Genomic DNA, 14797 nt, shown 5'->3' with positions numbered 1-14797 from the left:
ATGTTGGGCCGAAGGAGGAAATGCTACTAATGCCTGGGACAAAGGAGCCTGGAATGATAAGCTGGTGGGAAAATTACGTCCTGCACGTGGAATTTTAAAAATCACCTTCTTGGAGGGGAAACAGTAGTCACTGTCTTGAGGTGGCAAAGGGCATGGGGATATTTTTTAAAAAGAGCCCTGTTTTCTTTTATAAGAAGCCAACAAAATGTGGATGGAAACAACTTAGTTCACAATTATGTTCCCATCTAGTGAACTACAAGCCAGCCAGCGTGGTCCACAGCAGCAGTGCTTTGGAACAGAAACCTTGTGGGGATGAAGGGGGAAGGTTTTCCTTGGCCTTTTAGCCATGAGCCTCGACTGGCTGCTCCAGAGAGGCATGATGCAGAAAGTGTGTGAGGTGAAGGGAGTCGATGGAGAGGGGAATGGGGAGCGGGGGCTCAAGGTTATGAGTAACACTGTTTTGGGGAGTAGCAGTTTTGCAGTCATGTGCGACAGGAGACTTGATGCCCTATTAGAGCAATTTATCCTCCAGCTGCCCACAGCAAATTGCTTTTAGGCCATTTCTCCACGAGTTCCAATTTCCACCTTGGCAAGTTTTAATATTCTTGCTGAGATATTCTGAAGGAAAGCCATTCCAACACCATCCAATTTCCCAGGCTAGAAAATTCACTCTCCAATGAGGTTAAAAAGCCAATCCTGACCTGCTGGGGTTGAACAGTTTGGAACCAGAGTAAAAGACATTCACTTTGTGTCGGAAGTTGTTTGTTTGTTTTTTTCCCCAAGTTCAAGAAATCGGCGATTCTGCTTTGGGTGGAAACAGTCTCTTTAATATCTCAGAATTTTTAAAGCACATGAAAAATAAGTCTCCCTGCTTTTGAAGTTGGCTGACACTGTGGGTGGTTAGAGAGAAACATAAGCAGATAGGAGCCTGGTGCTTTCTCTGGGTAGATAATGCGGGGACCTTGGCTGGAGGTTTAGAATATGGATGAGAACTTTGCCATCCTGAGGGGCCCCTTGGCTCCTGGTTCTAGGTTGCCAGTGTTTCCATAGAGTCAAGGGAGGGCTAAGGTGCAAGAGGCACAGCACCAGGACTTCTCAGCTGGGCTTCTCCTCCCACGCCAATGCCCACAACTTTAGCTGAGGAATTTTAGTGAGAGGTGATCATGGAAGCTGAAATGGGGCAGAGGAGGAGCTCAGGGAAATGGATCACAAGTCTCTGGGGCCCTAGTGGCACAGGCCCCTGCTCAAACAGTACTACCAAATGATGAGGAGTGAGGGCGGGATGAGGGTTGGGTGGAGATGACGGTATCACTCCGGAGAGAGGCGGTCAGAGGAATGGCATGTTGGAATAAGGTTGTGATGGCCTCGGGGAAGGTTGAGCTGCCTTGGAGAACAAGATCATTGTTCGTTTGTGAATTTATTCCTCTCTCACCAAATGACTGGAGATTGTAATCAGTTTCTCTAATGGGTATTGACAGTGCTCAGTGGCAGCGGCCTCTCCAGAGGGCTGCTATTGATCTGCTAGGTTCTGATTCATTTGGTAAGCAGCCAACTAGAACTCTGACTCTGCCCAGCCTGGGGATGTTGGCCAGCACGGGGTTTCTCGCTACTGGTAGGGTCTCCCAGTTTAGGGTGCTGGCCGCCCCAGGGCTGCATGATGAGCAGGGGTGTGCTCAGTCGAGAATAGTAGTGGTGTCTTTGCTCCACCTCGGGCCTCCCGAAAGAGCCACTCTGGGAATTCACAGAGGGTTGAGAGCTGATTCCACCATGGTACCTGACTGCCCCCTCACCCCTGCCCCTACTCCCTTCAGAAAGAATTGCAGACAAATCCACCAGCGGGCAGCTGTTTATATATTGCTGCACTTTGGTAGGCTTGGCCTTTTCTTAGAAATAGTTGAGGGATCGTTTGTGCGCATGTACACACACATGCACACACAAACAAGCCCACACATGTTAGGCTGATCCCATCAATATCCTGCAGAGGTCTTTCGCTGGGGCACTCTGCCAACAAAACTAGTTTCCAAGGCCTTTTCCATCCCTGTGGATCCTATGGTTCCAGCCTTTCTCATCCTCCTACCAGGGCTGGTCTCACCTTTGTCCACAGTGGGTGAGACCGGCAGGCAACAGACCACTTTCAGGGTGATGGTTGGCTTCTCTCCCCGGACCTTTCTACCCAGACAGCCTTGAATTAGGCTCATAAAAGCATCTCCCAGCCTCTTGAGAGTCTTGGCACTTTGGCGTTGTAATTCTTTGAGTGGACACTTCCTGGCACCTACCGCCACAATTCTTGCCCCCTTTCTCTTCCCTTCCCAGCCAGGCATACCACCGCAACTTAAAGTGGCTCCAGCTCAGAAGGAGGAGGGTGAGTTTTTTAGGAGCTGGCCCATATGGGAAGCATCTGCTTCTCCTCCTGCACTGAGGCAGAACCTACTCTGTGGCTCAGAGACCACTGCCAGCCAGAGGGTTTCCCGGACACAACCACTTGGGAGAGTCCCAGTAGCTTGCAGGAAGCCTTAGGGTTCCTGAGGGTTCGAACAAGGATGTGATCAATGAGCTGGGGCCCTGGGGTCCTCTGACATGGAGAGAATTAAGAGTTTATACTAACCATTTGCCTGGGCTACAGGGAGGTGGACCTCCTGTCTCTTCCCGATATTCCAGCATTGGTTCAGTGTGTTTGTGTGTGTGTGTGTGTGTGTGTGTGTGTGTGTGTGTGTGTGTGTGTGTGTGAGAGTGAGTGTGCTTGGTTCTGTTCTTCCCTTACCCAATCTAGTGACAAGGACTTTGGGTGACTAAGTCTTGGCAGGAGAATAAGAGGTGGAGTTGATGCAATGCCTCTGAGCCTGCTTCGGCCCCAGATCATTTCTGGTTCGGGCCTGGTCCAGTCTGATCTGTAAAGCTGCCCCGGCCTACTGTTTTGCTAGTGGAAACCTGGCCAGGCCGTGATTTCTGGTGACATGAGGCGAAGAGGACCACTTCAGGTGGAATCGTCCCCAGGTATGGCTAAAATAGGATGGGGAACAAAGGACTCAGGGGGCCAGGCTGTCTTAGGGCTGGCCCTGCCAGGCAGTTCGGATGGCAGATGGATTCTGAGGCCTCCTCACTCCCCTCTCTCTCCCTAGGGACACAGGCTGGACGCTCTATCTGGGCTTTCACTTCTTTCGCTTGCTCTTCTTGGTTCATCCCTTCTTCCCCTTCTAACCTCCAAGGGAGCCATCCCTGAAACAGAGCAGGATGGCAAGGAGAGACTCAGATTTCACTGAAGAACTTGGTGGGAAAAGAAAGTTTTCACAATTTCTCAGTGTTGCCATCAAATTCTTTTCCTTGCCAGAGCCGCTATAGCCTCCTAGGTGTAGCCTCTCCTTTTGGTCCTGTCCCTCTGCCTCCGGATCCCACGGCAAGTCTCCAGCCCGCTCGTCTTCCCTTTCCCTCCACCGCCCCTCCACATCCTGTCCCGGGAAGACACATTTTTCCCTGGCTTCCTGGGATGGGGAGCAGTGCTGCGTGGTTGGACCTTCTTTCTCTGTTTCTGAGGCAAAGTCACACTAGTGGCAGAATGACAACTGCAAGGCAGCCTTCTTCCCCATCTTCTTTCCTTCCTGTTTCGGAAGAGACTGTGGACAGTCACCGAGAACCTGCCTGGTTGCGGTGGGCCTCCTTGTGAAGAGCCAAACCTGTGCCCTCCCTTCTTTTTCACCCTCCCTCCCTATTCACTCTCCCTCCCCTCCCTCTCAACTCCTCCCACATCTGTAAAGCACTGGACGTTCCCATTTTTCAGTCGAGTTGTCTGGATTAACTTCAGTCCGATTGTAAATATACCGCTTGGGGCAGGTGGGGGGCAGGGGAGGGTGGACTAGCTTGTGACACGAATGTATTTTTATGCAAATTGAGTGGCCTTTCAAGATGAATGATTTTGTTTTACTGGTTGTCATTCTATAGTATTATAAGTATTGCGTGTTTGAAAGTTTGGAATAATATTCACATCTATATGATGCCTGTAAACACAACAGTATTTATAAATGAGCAAATAAAACTGTGTTTTAACTTGGTGCCCGTCTCTCTCCAGTGTTTGGGAAGTGGAATTTTTTTATGGTATTTGTTAAGCGCCTACTATGTGCCAAGCAGCGTGGCTCAGTGGAAATCAATCAACCAATCGTATTTATTGAGCGCTTACTGTGTGCAGAGCACTGTACTAAGCGCTTGGGAAGTACAAGTTGGCAACATATAGAGTCCCTACCCAGCAGTGGGCTCACAGTCTAAAAGGGGGAGGCAGAGAACAAAACCAAACATACTAACAAAATAAAATAAATAGCCCAGGGAAAGAGCCCAGGCTTTGGAGTCAAAGGTCATGGGTTCAATTTCCAGCTCTACCAATTGTCAGCTGTGTGACTTAGGGCAAGTCACTTCACTTCTCTGTGCCTCAGTTCCCTCATCTGTAAAATGGGGATGAAGACTGCGAGCCCACCGTGGGACAACCTGATCACCTTGTAACCTCCCCAGCGCTTAGAACAGTGCTTTGCACATAGTAAGCACTTAATAAATGCCATTATTATTATTATTTTTATTAAGCACTGTTCTAAGTGCTGAATCCAGCCCTAGGGTGGCCCCTCCAGAGATCACCTCGTCCGTCTTCCAGTTCAGAAACAGATCCAAGGGAGGGCCATACCAATGCCTTCCTCTTTCCACCTTCCTCCAGACGGTAAGCTCCTTGGGAGCAGGAAACATGTCTACAACACTTGTACTCTCCCAAGCGCTTAGTACAGTGCTCTTGCACACAGTAAGTGCTCAATAAATACCATTGATTGATGGATTCTGGGGATCTACCCAACGCCAAGAGGTAGACAGAGACCTGGGAAGGTGGTGGTGGTTAAATAGGCCAGAAAGCCAGAGCAGGCAGTTCTTTGTGAGGGATGGGGGGTCACACGGGGACAGCGAGGAGACTGGGAAACGGGACACAGATCCCAAGTCCTCTGTCTGGCTAAGCATGAGGTCATCGCTTCCAAGCCAAGAGGAGGGGCAGATAGATTTCCTGAACCAGTCTTAGATAAATTAGGAGGAAAAATTCCCAGACAGAGGCCCAGCGAAGCCCAAGATACGGTCGCTCAGCCAGACTAGAAACAGATCTCCCAACTCAGAGCTCAGCCTTCTCCACTGGTTAACAGCTAGTAAAAATTGTGGTATCTGTTAAGCGCTTACTAGATACCAAGCACTGTAGCAAGCGCTGGGATAGATGCAAGACAATCAGGAGCCATGGGGCTCCCAGCCTAAAGAGGAGGGAAAACAGGCATTGAATCCTCATTTTGCAGATGAGAGAACTGAGACTAAAGTAAGTGACTTGCCCAAGGTCACAGAGCAGGTAAGTGGCAAAGGCAGGATTAGGACTGAGAGCTTCTGACTCCGAGGCCTGTTCTCTTTCTGCCATGCTGCTTCTCTTTCATTTATTGCTATTTGAAAAAAATCAAATTGTCTCTGCAGCATTATGCACTGCAAATATCAGTGGTAGGTGGTGGGAGGAGAAGGGGAGTGTTTTAGGGTGAGAGAACTTTAGAAAAGCAAAACACTGAAATGGAGAAAATTAGAACTTCAAACTGCTCTGGGCTTGGTTTTACCATCATCACATACATTGGTCATTTGGGGGCAAGTTTAAAAGTTCATTGATCGGAATTCAGCCCTCTGCCATCTCTTTGATTTTGCTTGCTCCCCCCTTATTCTTTCAGAGGGGAAATCCTTGGTCACTCTGGAAGCAAATCAAATGGGCATGAGGAGAGAAAATTCCTTTTGTATTAAGCCATCCTGCTGCTTTAATCAGAAGTCGGACAAACATGCAAAATGTCACAGTTGAAGAGTTCAGGGGCTCAGCTGAACTCTAATCTTAGTTGGACCCTTTAAGAGGGGCAAATCTGGACTTTCTTCCCACCAGTCAAAAGGAGAGGGGGAGAGGGCTTGCCATTTCTCCTTCCAGAGATGAGGCAAGGGCTCAGAGACTTGAGAAGAGCCTCAGGAAGTCATGGACTCCATCTCCTGACCTCCAGACAGTATTTGAGCCAGGACTGACAGATATAACTTGTCTCTTCTTCCCCAAATCCTTTGTTCCATGCCCCATGACCCTTTACAGAAAGAAAGTTCTTTGTATTGTCTATTGGAGTCTTTAGTGCTGCCACGCTAGAGAAGCAGCACGGCTCAATGGAAAGAGCACGGGCTTTGGAGTCAGAGGTCATGGGTTCAAATCCTGGCTCCACCAATTGTCAGCTGTGTGACTTTGGGCAAGTCACTTAACTTCTCTGGGCCTCAGTTACCTCATCTGTAAAATGGGGATTAAGACTGTGAGCCCCAAGTGGGACAATCTGATTACCTTGTTTCCTCCCCAGTGCTTAGAAAAGTGCTTTGCACATAGTAAGCGCTTAACAAATGCTGTCATTATTATTATCTCCTGACCTCCAAACAGTATTTGAGCCAGGACTGACAGATATAACTGTCTCTTCTTCCCCAAATCCTTTGTTCCATGCCCCATGACCCTTTACAGAAAGAAAGTTCTTTCTATTGTCTATTGGAGTCTTTAGTGCTGCCAGTCTAGAGAAGCAGCATGGCTCAGTGGAAAGAGCACGGGCTTTGGAGTCAGAGGTCATGTGTTCAAATCCTGGCTCCGCCAATTGTCAGCTGTGTGACTTTGGACAAGTCACTTAACTTCTCTGGGCCTCAGTTACCTCATCTGTAAAATGGGTATTAAGACTGTGAGCCCCAGGTGGGACAACCTGATTACCTTGTTTCCTCCCCAGTGCTTAGAAAAGTGCTTTGCACACAGTAAGCACTTAACAAATGCTGTCATTATTATTATTATTATCTCCTGACCTCCAGACAGTATCTGAGCTAGGACTGACAGATATAACTGTCTCTTCTTCCCCAAATCCTTTGTTCCATGCCCCATGACCCTTTACAGAAAGAAAGTTCTTTCTATTGTCCATTGGAGTCTTTAGTGCTGCCGCTCTAGAGAAGCAGCGTGGCTCAGTGGAAAGAGCACGGGCTTTGGACTCAGAGGTCATGGGTTCAAATCCTGACTCTGCCAATTGTCAGCTGTGTGACTTTGGGCAAGTCACTTCACTTCTTTGCGCCTCAGTTACTTTATCTGTAAAATGGGGATTAAGACTGTGAGCCCCCCAGGGGGGCAACCTAATCACCTTGTAATCTCCCCAGCGCTTACAACGGTGCTTTGCATATGGTAAGTGCTTAATAAATGCCATTATTATTATTTTTACTACTCTCTGACCTCTGGAGGAACCAGGGAACTGCCCTCTGTCCCCAAAGAATGACATCTTTGCATAAGCTTGACGATGACAATTGCCCTCTCCTCCTGCCTTCTCCGAATATCTCAAAGGCTTTTAAGTGGGATGATTAGGTTACTCTAGACGGTAAGCTCCTTGTGTACAGAGAACGTGTCTAACCATCTCTGTTGTACTCAAGCGCTTAGTACAGTGCTCTGTACACAATGGGCGCTCAGTAAATACCACTGATTAATTGATGGATTGATTTCCTCGGCCCTAGTAATAGCACAACTCTATTGTACCCTCTCGAGTGGTTAACACAATGCTCTGTGTCACTTGATAGTCACTTTTAGACTGTGAGCCCACTGTTGGGTAGGGACTGTCTCTATATGTTGCCAACTTGTACTTCCCAAGCGCTTACTACAGTGCTTTGCACACAGTAAGCGCTCAATAAATACGATTGATTGATTGATTGATAAATACAACTGATGGATGGATTGAGAGTGGCTGACCGAGACATCTCCATGGCCCTGTTGGGAGCGGGCAGGCAGTGGGGATCAGGAGTGGGAAGGGAGATGAAATAGTCCTGCCCCCAACCTCCTCACTGCTTCAGAGACTCCTACGTTCTCCTCCCAGAAATAATGATGGCGTTTGTTAAGCACTTCCTATGTGCCAAGCACAGCGCTAAGCACGGGGTAAGATGCAAGATAATAAGCGCTTAGTACAGTGCACTGCACAAACTAAGCGCTCAATTAAACCCCCCCTTTTCTAGATGAGGTAACCGAGGCACAGAGAAGTCAAGCGACTTGCCCAAAGTCACGCAGCTGACAAGCGGTGAAGCTGGGATTAGAACCCATGACCTCTGACTCCCAAACCTGTGCTCTTTCCACTGAGCCACACTGCTTCCCTATTGTGTGAGCCTGCTGTTGGGTAGGGACTTTATATGTTGCCAACTTGTACTTCCCAAGCGCTTAGTACAGTGCTCTGCACACAGTAAGCACTCAATAAATACGATTGAATGAATGAATCTAGCTTTATTTCTATTTTGATGACCTGACACCTGTCCACATGATTTGTTGTCTGTCTCCCCCTTCTAGACTGTGAGCCCACTGTTGGGTAGGGACCGTCTCTATATGTTGCCAACTTGGACTTCCCAAGCACTTAACACAGTGCTCTGCACACAGTAAGCACTCAATAAATACGATTGAATGAATCTAGCTTTATTTCTATTTATTTTGATGACCTGACACCTGTCCACATGCTTTGTTTTGTTGTCTGTCTCCCCCTTCTAGAATGTGAGCCTGCTGTTGGGTAGGGACCGTCTCTCTATGTTGCCAACTTGTACTTCCCAAGCACTTAGCACAGTGCTCTGCACACAGTAAGCACTCAATAAATACAATTGAATGAATGAATCTAGCTTTATTTCTATTTATTTTGATGACCTGATACCTGTCCACATGTTTTGTTTTGTTGTCTGTCTCCCCCTTCTAGACTGCGAGCCTGCTGTTGGGTAGGGACCGTCTCTATATGTTGCCAACTTGGACTTCCCAAGTGCTTAGCACAGTGCTCTGCACACAGTAAGCACTCAATAAATACGATTGAATGAATGAATCTAGCTTTATTTCTATTTATTTTGATGACCTGACACCTGTCCACATGTTTTGTTTTGTTGTCTGTCTCCCCCTTCTAGACTGCGAGCCCGCTGTTGGGTAGGGACCGTCTCTATATGTTGCCAACTTGGACTTCCCAAGTGCTTAGCACAGTGCTCTGCACACAGTGCTCAATAAATACGATTGAATGATGAATAAATGATTGAATGAAGTCAGACCTAGTCCCTGTCTCGCATGGGGTTCACAGTCTAATGGGGAGGGAAAATGGGTATTGAGTCTTCATTTTCCAGATGAGAAAACTGATGCACAGAGAAGTGACGCCCTTAAGGTCACACAGCAAGAAAGGGGAGGAGCTGGGATTCGAATTTAGGATTTTGGTTCCCAGGCCTGTGCTCTTGCCACTAGACCAGGTTGCCTCTCAGTGTTGTCAGAGTCCCCCGGCCCTGCAAGCAAGGCCCTGGAAAAAAGATGTCAGTGTCAGAAGCCTGGAGGCAGGCAAGGAATGGGTCACCGCCAGGATCCAGGGGAAGGAAGTCGGCTAAATTGCTCCCTGGGCCTTATTGAGAGCTGTAGCCATGACTGGGCTGAAAAAGGGGCCAAGGGGACTGGAGTCTTTCCTGCTCCTTCTGTCTTGCGGGCTGAGGCAGTCAGAAGGACAGAAGGGAGAACAGAGGCCTCGCCTGGGATGACCCTGGTCTCCTTTTTAGGGGTAGGTCCTGCTCTCTTCATCTCTTTGCCCTGGATCCCAAATATCTGGGACCAGCAGTTTCTGCTCTTTCTCTAATAAGTGGCCACTGGGTCCCAAGCCTGGGCCAGCAGTTTGGGCAGGGGAGCCCTAGAGCGAGCCCTTGGGAAAGCCGGGGGAGAGTCACAGGGGCTCCACGAGGGAGATGGTTCTGCACAAGGTGAAAATCCAGCTGGATTAAACGTTGGGATAGATACAAGGTAATCAGGTTGCATGTCCCATAGTGGGCTCACACTCTTAATCCCCATTTTTTACAGATGAGGCATTTGAGGCACAGAGAAGTTAAATAACTTGCCCAAGGTCACACAGCAGGGATTAGAACCAAGGTCCCTCTGACACCTATGTCCAGACTCTATCCACTAAGCCAATCCCGAGGACAGTTCAAGACTCCTCCTCAGCACCCACCTCCATAACACAGACACACCATACCCTGCCCCAAGCAGATCTGCTCACCCAGAGGAGAAGCAGCATAGCCTAGCGGGTAGAGCGTGGGGCTGGGAGTCCTAGGATCTGGTTTCTAACACTGGCTCCTCTACTTCCCTGCTGTGTGACCTTGGGCAAGTCATTTAACTTCTCCGTGCCTCGGTTACCTCATCTGTAAAATGGGGATTAAGACTGTGAATCCCTTGCGGGATATGGACTGCGTCCAATCTGATTAGCTTAGTACAGTGCCTGGCACATAGAAAGCCCTTAAATACCCTTCAGAAAAAAGAGAAGAGGCATTGCAGTGCTTGTCTCGCTATTCTGCAGGAGCTGTTCCTGCTGAATATGTTACCATCATCAAGATTGCAAAGGGCAGCCCCCAGCTGGGCTGATCTGCAGAATACCCCACTGCAGGGGAGGATGTCACCCCCACCACCCCTTCCCTCTCCACAGGCCCCCATCCCCAGTCAGCCCTTCTCCCCCTGCAAGAAGAGAGAGGCCCCCCTCACTTTCTTTCAGCTCGTTTCTTTAATAAGGAGACGCAGCTCGTTACAAAATAACAATTTGACAAGAGATCAGACATTAACGACAGAGTCCACACGAGGGGCCGGGGGCTGGAGAGGGGCATTCCCAAGCAGGGATGGGGGAGGAGCGGAACACATTCTTTGTGGGAGACAGGAAATGAAGGGAAGATGGCCCCAGGGAATGGGCTTCGGGGGCCAGGTGGGGGGTGGGTGGAGAGGGGGCCCCTCCTGGAAGATCAGGCTTTGCAGTTTGGGGAGCTGTTTTCCAGTAGGAGCAAGCTCTCTCTTTTTCAGAAAGGAGGCTGTCACTAGTATTTAGGTGGGGAGACACAAAAGCAGCCAGTTTGGAGTTTGGTCTTTTAGGCCAAACTGGGAGAACTTAATTCCTTGAATACACCATCCCTTTCACCCACTCCCAACAACTCCCAACTCTCAACTCCCTCCAACCCCTCTCTGAACTGGACAGCACTGGGAAGGGGTTTCTGTCCCGAGCCAGAAAATGCCTCCCCAGAACCCAGGGCCTCCCCCGACCCTAGGACTGCCCAGGAAAACCAGACACAGTTGCGGGAAGGAGAACCAGTCCCCAGGAGAGGTGATTTAAACCCCAATGGGGACAGCTCACCTTCTTTGGGGCCATTTGTAATTATTTCTTAAAGGGGAGGTTCCCATCCTCTATATCTGGCCTTTGCAGAAGCCCCAAGGGTCAAAGTTCCTCATCTTTTCCGAGGCTGGGCTGGGGTCTGGGACTCTGGAACAACTGAATTTTCCTCTTCATTCGAGGCAACCATCCCCACCAATAAAACAAGCCATCCGCCATCCCAGGCAGCCAGGTCAGAGAGCTCACTGACTCTCCTGCCTCCTCCAGCCACACTTTCCAGGCCATGGCCATTTCTCTTTTTCCTGATCCCAGTTCAGCCCACAGACTTTGTCCCTGAAAGCATCAGGGTGGGGGCCACTTGAGCAAGTCCCCTGCGGTCACAGCTTCTCCTCAGAGGGGGCCTGCAGTGCCCCATCCCTGATCCCCTTGCCCTCCAACTGCTGGCAAGCTCGGCCTCCCTCTCCCCCCTCCAAAAGGGAGGAAACCCCCCACCTAAGCTGCCTGCTGAAAAACAGACCCCCAGGACCCTCGGCCAGGCCGGGGCCTGAAAACCAGAACCGTCCCAGGTGGCGGAGGCCGCAGCCAAACCTGAGGTGAGACAGGAAGACATTGAATTCCCACCTTGACCCCACCTCCAAGACCAAGTCTGAGGGGACTCCAGAGTGGGTGGAAGGGGCCAGAGGCGCCCTGAGGGGAGAGACTCCAGAGGGAATGCTTGCAAGCCCCTGGGAACTCCTCCATCCACAGGCAGGACTCGGACAGATCAAGACCTTGTATGGCTTCTAAATTTGTTGGACACACTGGAATGGAGAAACACAACCTTATAACCGTACATAGAACACAGAAGCCACACCGACACGAACATCAGACCAGGGCACAGTGCAACAACATACATTTTGTTTTGCAAATCTAGACACATAACAGACATGTAGTTTAGTGCCATTTGTTGGGAGGGAGTGGCGGGGAGTGACGGGGCGGTGGGGGGAGAAGGTCGGTTTTGAGTCCGACACCTGGAATGCATGAGGCATGCATTCGGCATTGAAAATAAACCTGCATCTTGGAGACCATTCAGTCAGGTAATGAGCATGAAGGAATTTCTCTATTTGTGGAATAGAATTAGAAGGGAAATATCATTCATTTCTCATAAAAAATAAAGCAGGAGCTTGGCTGAGCTCTGGGAAGTATGAAATCCATAGGTTGATGGGAAAAGACCTCAGCTTTGCCATGCGCTATTTACAGAAGGCTTATCCACATGCATTTTTAACAAGGATTTGTCCATAGGAGTGTATATCTCTCTCTATATATATGTATATAATCTTTTATATATAACTACACACAAGTGAAAGGAAAATTGGATGAGACTCAAATGGCTTCTGTTGGTTCATTTTTTTGTTGTCCTCTTACAAAAAATGAATTATATTAATATGTCTTCAAGTCACAGTGTCCCCTTCTCGATATTGCAGTGGAAAACACATCAAGTGAAATCCTTTGTGTCCAGTGGGGAGCTGGCCCCGAGAAGAGGGTGAAGACAGAGGGCCAAACTCCCATCCCCAACTAGCCACCCCAGCCCGGCTGCCAGCTGGAGCCAGATTCTCTGAGACCCCTCCACGGCCTATGGCTTGGAGGAAGGCAGCCCTGCAGATAGCGTTCCAGCCTGTGGTCGTGTTCTCCCTCACCTCGAGCAAGAGGGCTAGTGGCTCTTTGCAAGACAGAGCCTGGGAAGGAGGAAGGGAGAAGAAGGTGAAGAGCTGGGGTCTTTAACAAAATCAGGAGCTATCTTGGGATCGGATACTAGCTGAGCATTTTAGCAGGGTCCACCTCTGGTGAGCCAGGGTGTCGAAACCTACCTTATTCCCCCTTGGTGTCAACCAGTAAGAAAATGAATTCTTTCAGGAGCTGGGAGTCCCTGCTAGACAATGTCCTTGTGTCACCAGGGCCCTGGAGAGGTCTTCCCAATCATGCCCCTGTGTGAGGTTAGGGCTCCTTCCCCAAGCAAGGCATCTTGGACTGTCTTCTCCACTCTAAAGGCTGCAGGGAAGGAGGGACTCTGGCCTCATTGGAAACAAGAGCTCACAGCTGGGAATGTGTTCATTCTTCCCCTTTCCCTGACCCCACCACCACCTCAGCTTCATCCTCAGAGTTTATTTCCCTGTCTGGACTAGGGGGTGGGAGGAGCCTGGAGCTGGGGGCGGGCACAGGAAGGTTGCTGACCTCCAACCTATCACCAGCCACCCTACCAGGTGGGGCCGGTCTGAGGAGATCACCTTTCTTACTCCCCCACTGACTCCCAGACTCCTTCGCCCCGGCCACAAATAGCAATGGACAATAAGTTGGGGTGGGGAAGAGAGATGTGGGAAGAGAGAAGGGAGGAACAGCAGGAGGTTTGGCAGAGTTGGTTGGGAGGTGGGCACAGGAGCCATCCCTGGAACAAAGGATTTAATAATAATAATGATGGTATTTGTTAAGCACTTACTCACTGTTCTGAGCGCTGATTTTGTGCTCACCCCTTTAAGAGTCTGATTCTGGCCTTCCACAGGCTTCCCATTAGGTTCTGAAACCTAATCGCCAGCACATCCAGCTCTCTGTCCCCAGGCCTCTGGGGTTTCCTGGCTGGAAATGGCCCCCTGGCCCCCAGGCCTTGATGTCGGAAAGCCACTGTTTGCATGGGAGGAGAAAGGTAAGGCCAAGGCTAAGTCTCTGCTCAGTCCCTTTAGATTTTCATTGGCCAAGGAGAGATTATTCCTCATCTCCCATTCCTGCTCTTGCCCCTCTTCTCCTCCCCTCCTTCCTTACCTTTTCCCCACCTCTCACTCCTCCTCACTTTCTTCCTCATTCTCTCTCCTCTCTTTTCCCCACCTCCTTTCACTTCCCTTCTCCCCAGCTCAGTCTCACCTGAGCAGGTCCGATGCAGCACTCTCAGGTCCCACCCCGGGGATGGCCGGGATCTCTGGTTGCCCTCTCTGCTTGCTGCCTGGTTCTGGAAGAACAGGCCGCAGCAGGTGGGAGTGGGGCGGGGCCACAGGGGGGTAAGAGAGAATTCAGCTGTGTGGAGATGTATGGATGGGCCACCTGGGAGGAGAGGCAGTGGAGATCACTCTGTTGAGGAAAATGGAAGTCTCCGAGGATAGGAAGCTGCAGTATTTCCTCCCTGTCCTCCTTCTCCTTGGTTCAAAGAGAGGCAAGTCTGGGGGCACCAATGCAACATTAGGCCTGCCCAAGTCTCCAGGGGTCCAAGGCTGCCACTGGGGTCCCATCTGCTGTCTGAGCAGATCCCTGGCCTGGGAACTGTCCATCTGGTCATCAAGGCTGAGGGACAGAGTGGGCAAGGCTGCCTCAGAGAAGCATCAGCAGAGGGTGGGCAGGGAGCTTGGCTGGGGGCTGGAGAATGGGAAAGTTGGGAAGGTGCAGGGGGAAGGAAGGAGAAAGAGCAAATCTAAGGGTTGGAATAAGAGCTGAGAGCAGGAAGGCCATGAGGAAGCTCCAAAGCACCAGATCTCTAGCTTAGGGGAGGAAAAATGGTCTTTCTCTCTACCTCCACGCCCTAGCCTTAGGGAACCTCAGTTCTCAGGAACCCCAATGTCTCTTTCCCCACTTTGTCCCTAGCTCTGGCAGTTTGCTGTTTGATGGGAGCCAAAACCCAC

The sequence above is a fragment of the Tachyglossus aculeatus genome, chromosome 7, assembly GCF_015852505.1.
Source record: "Tachyglossus aculeatus isolate mTacAcu1 chromosome 7, mTacAcu1.pri, whole genome shotgun sequence".
In the NCBI taxonomy this organism is placed as follows: Eukaryota; Metazoa; Chordata; class Mammalia; order Monotremata; family Tachyglossidae; genus Tachyglossus; species Tachyglossus aculeatus.
Note: the sequence above shows the minus strand (reverse complement) of the source record.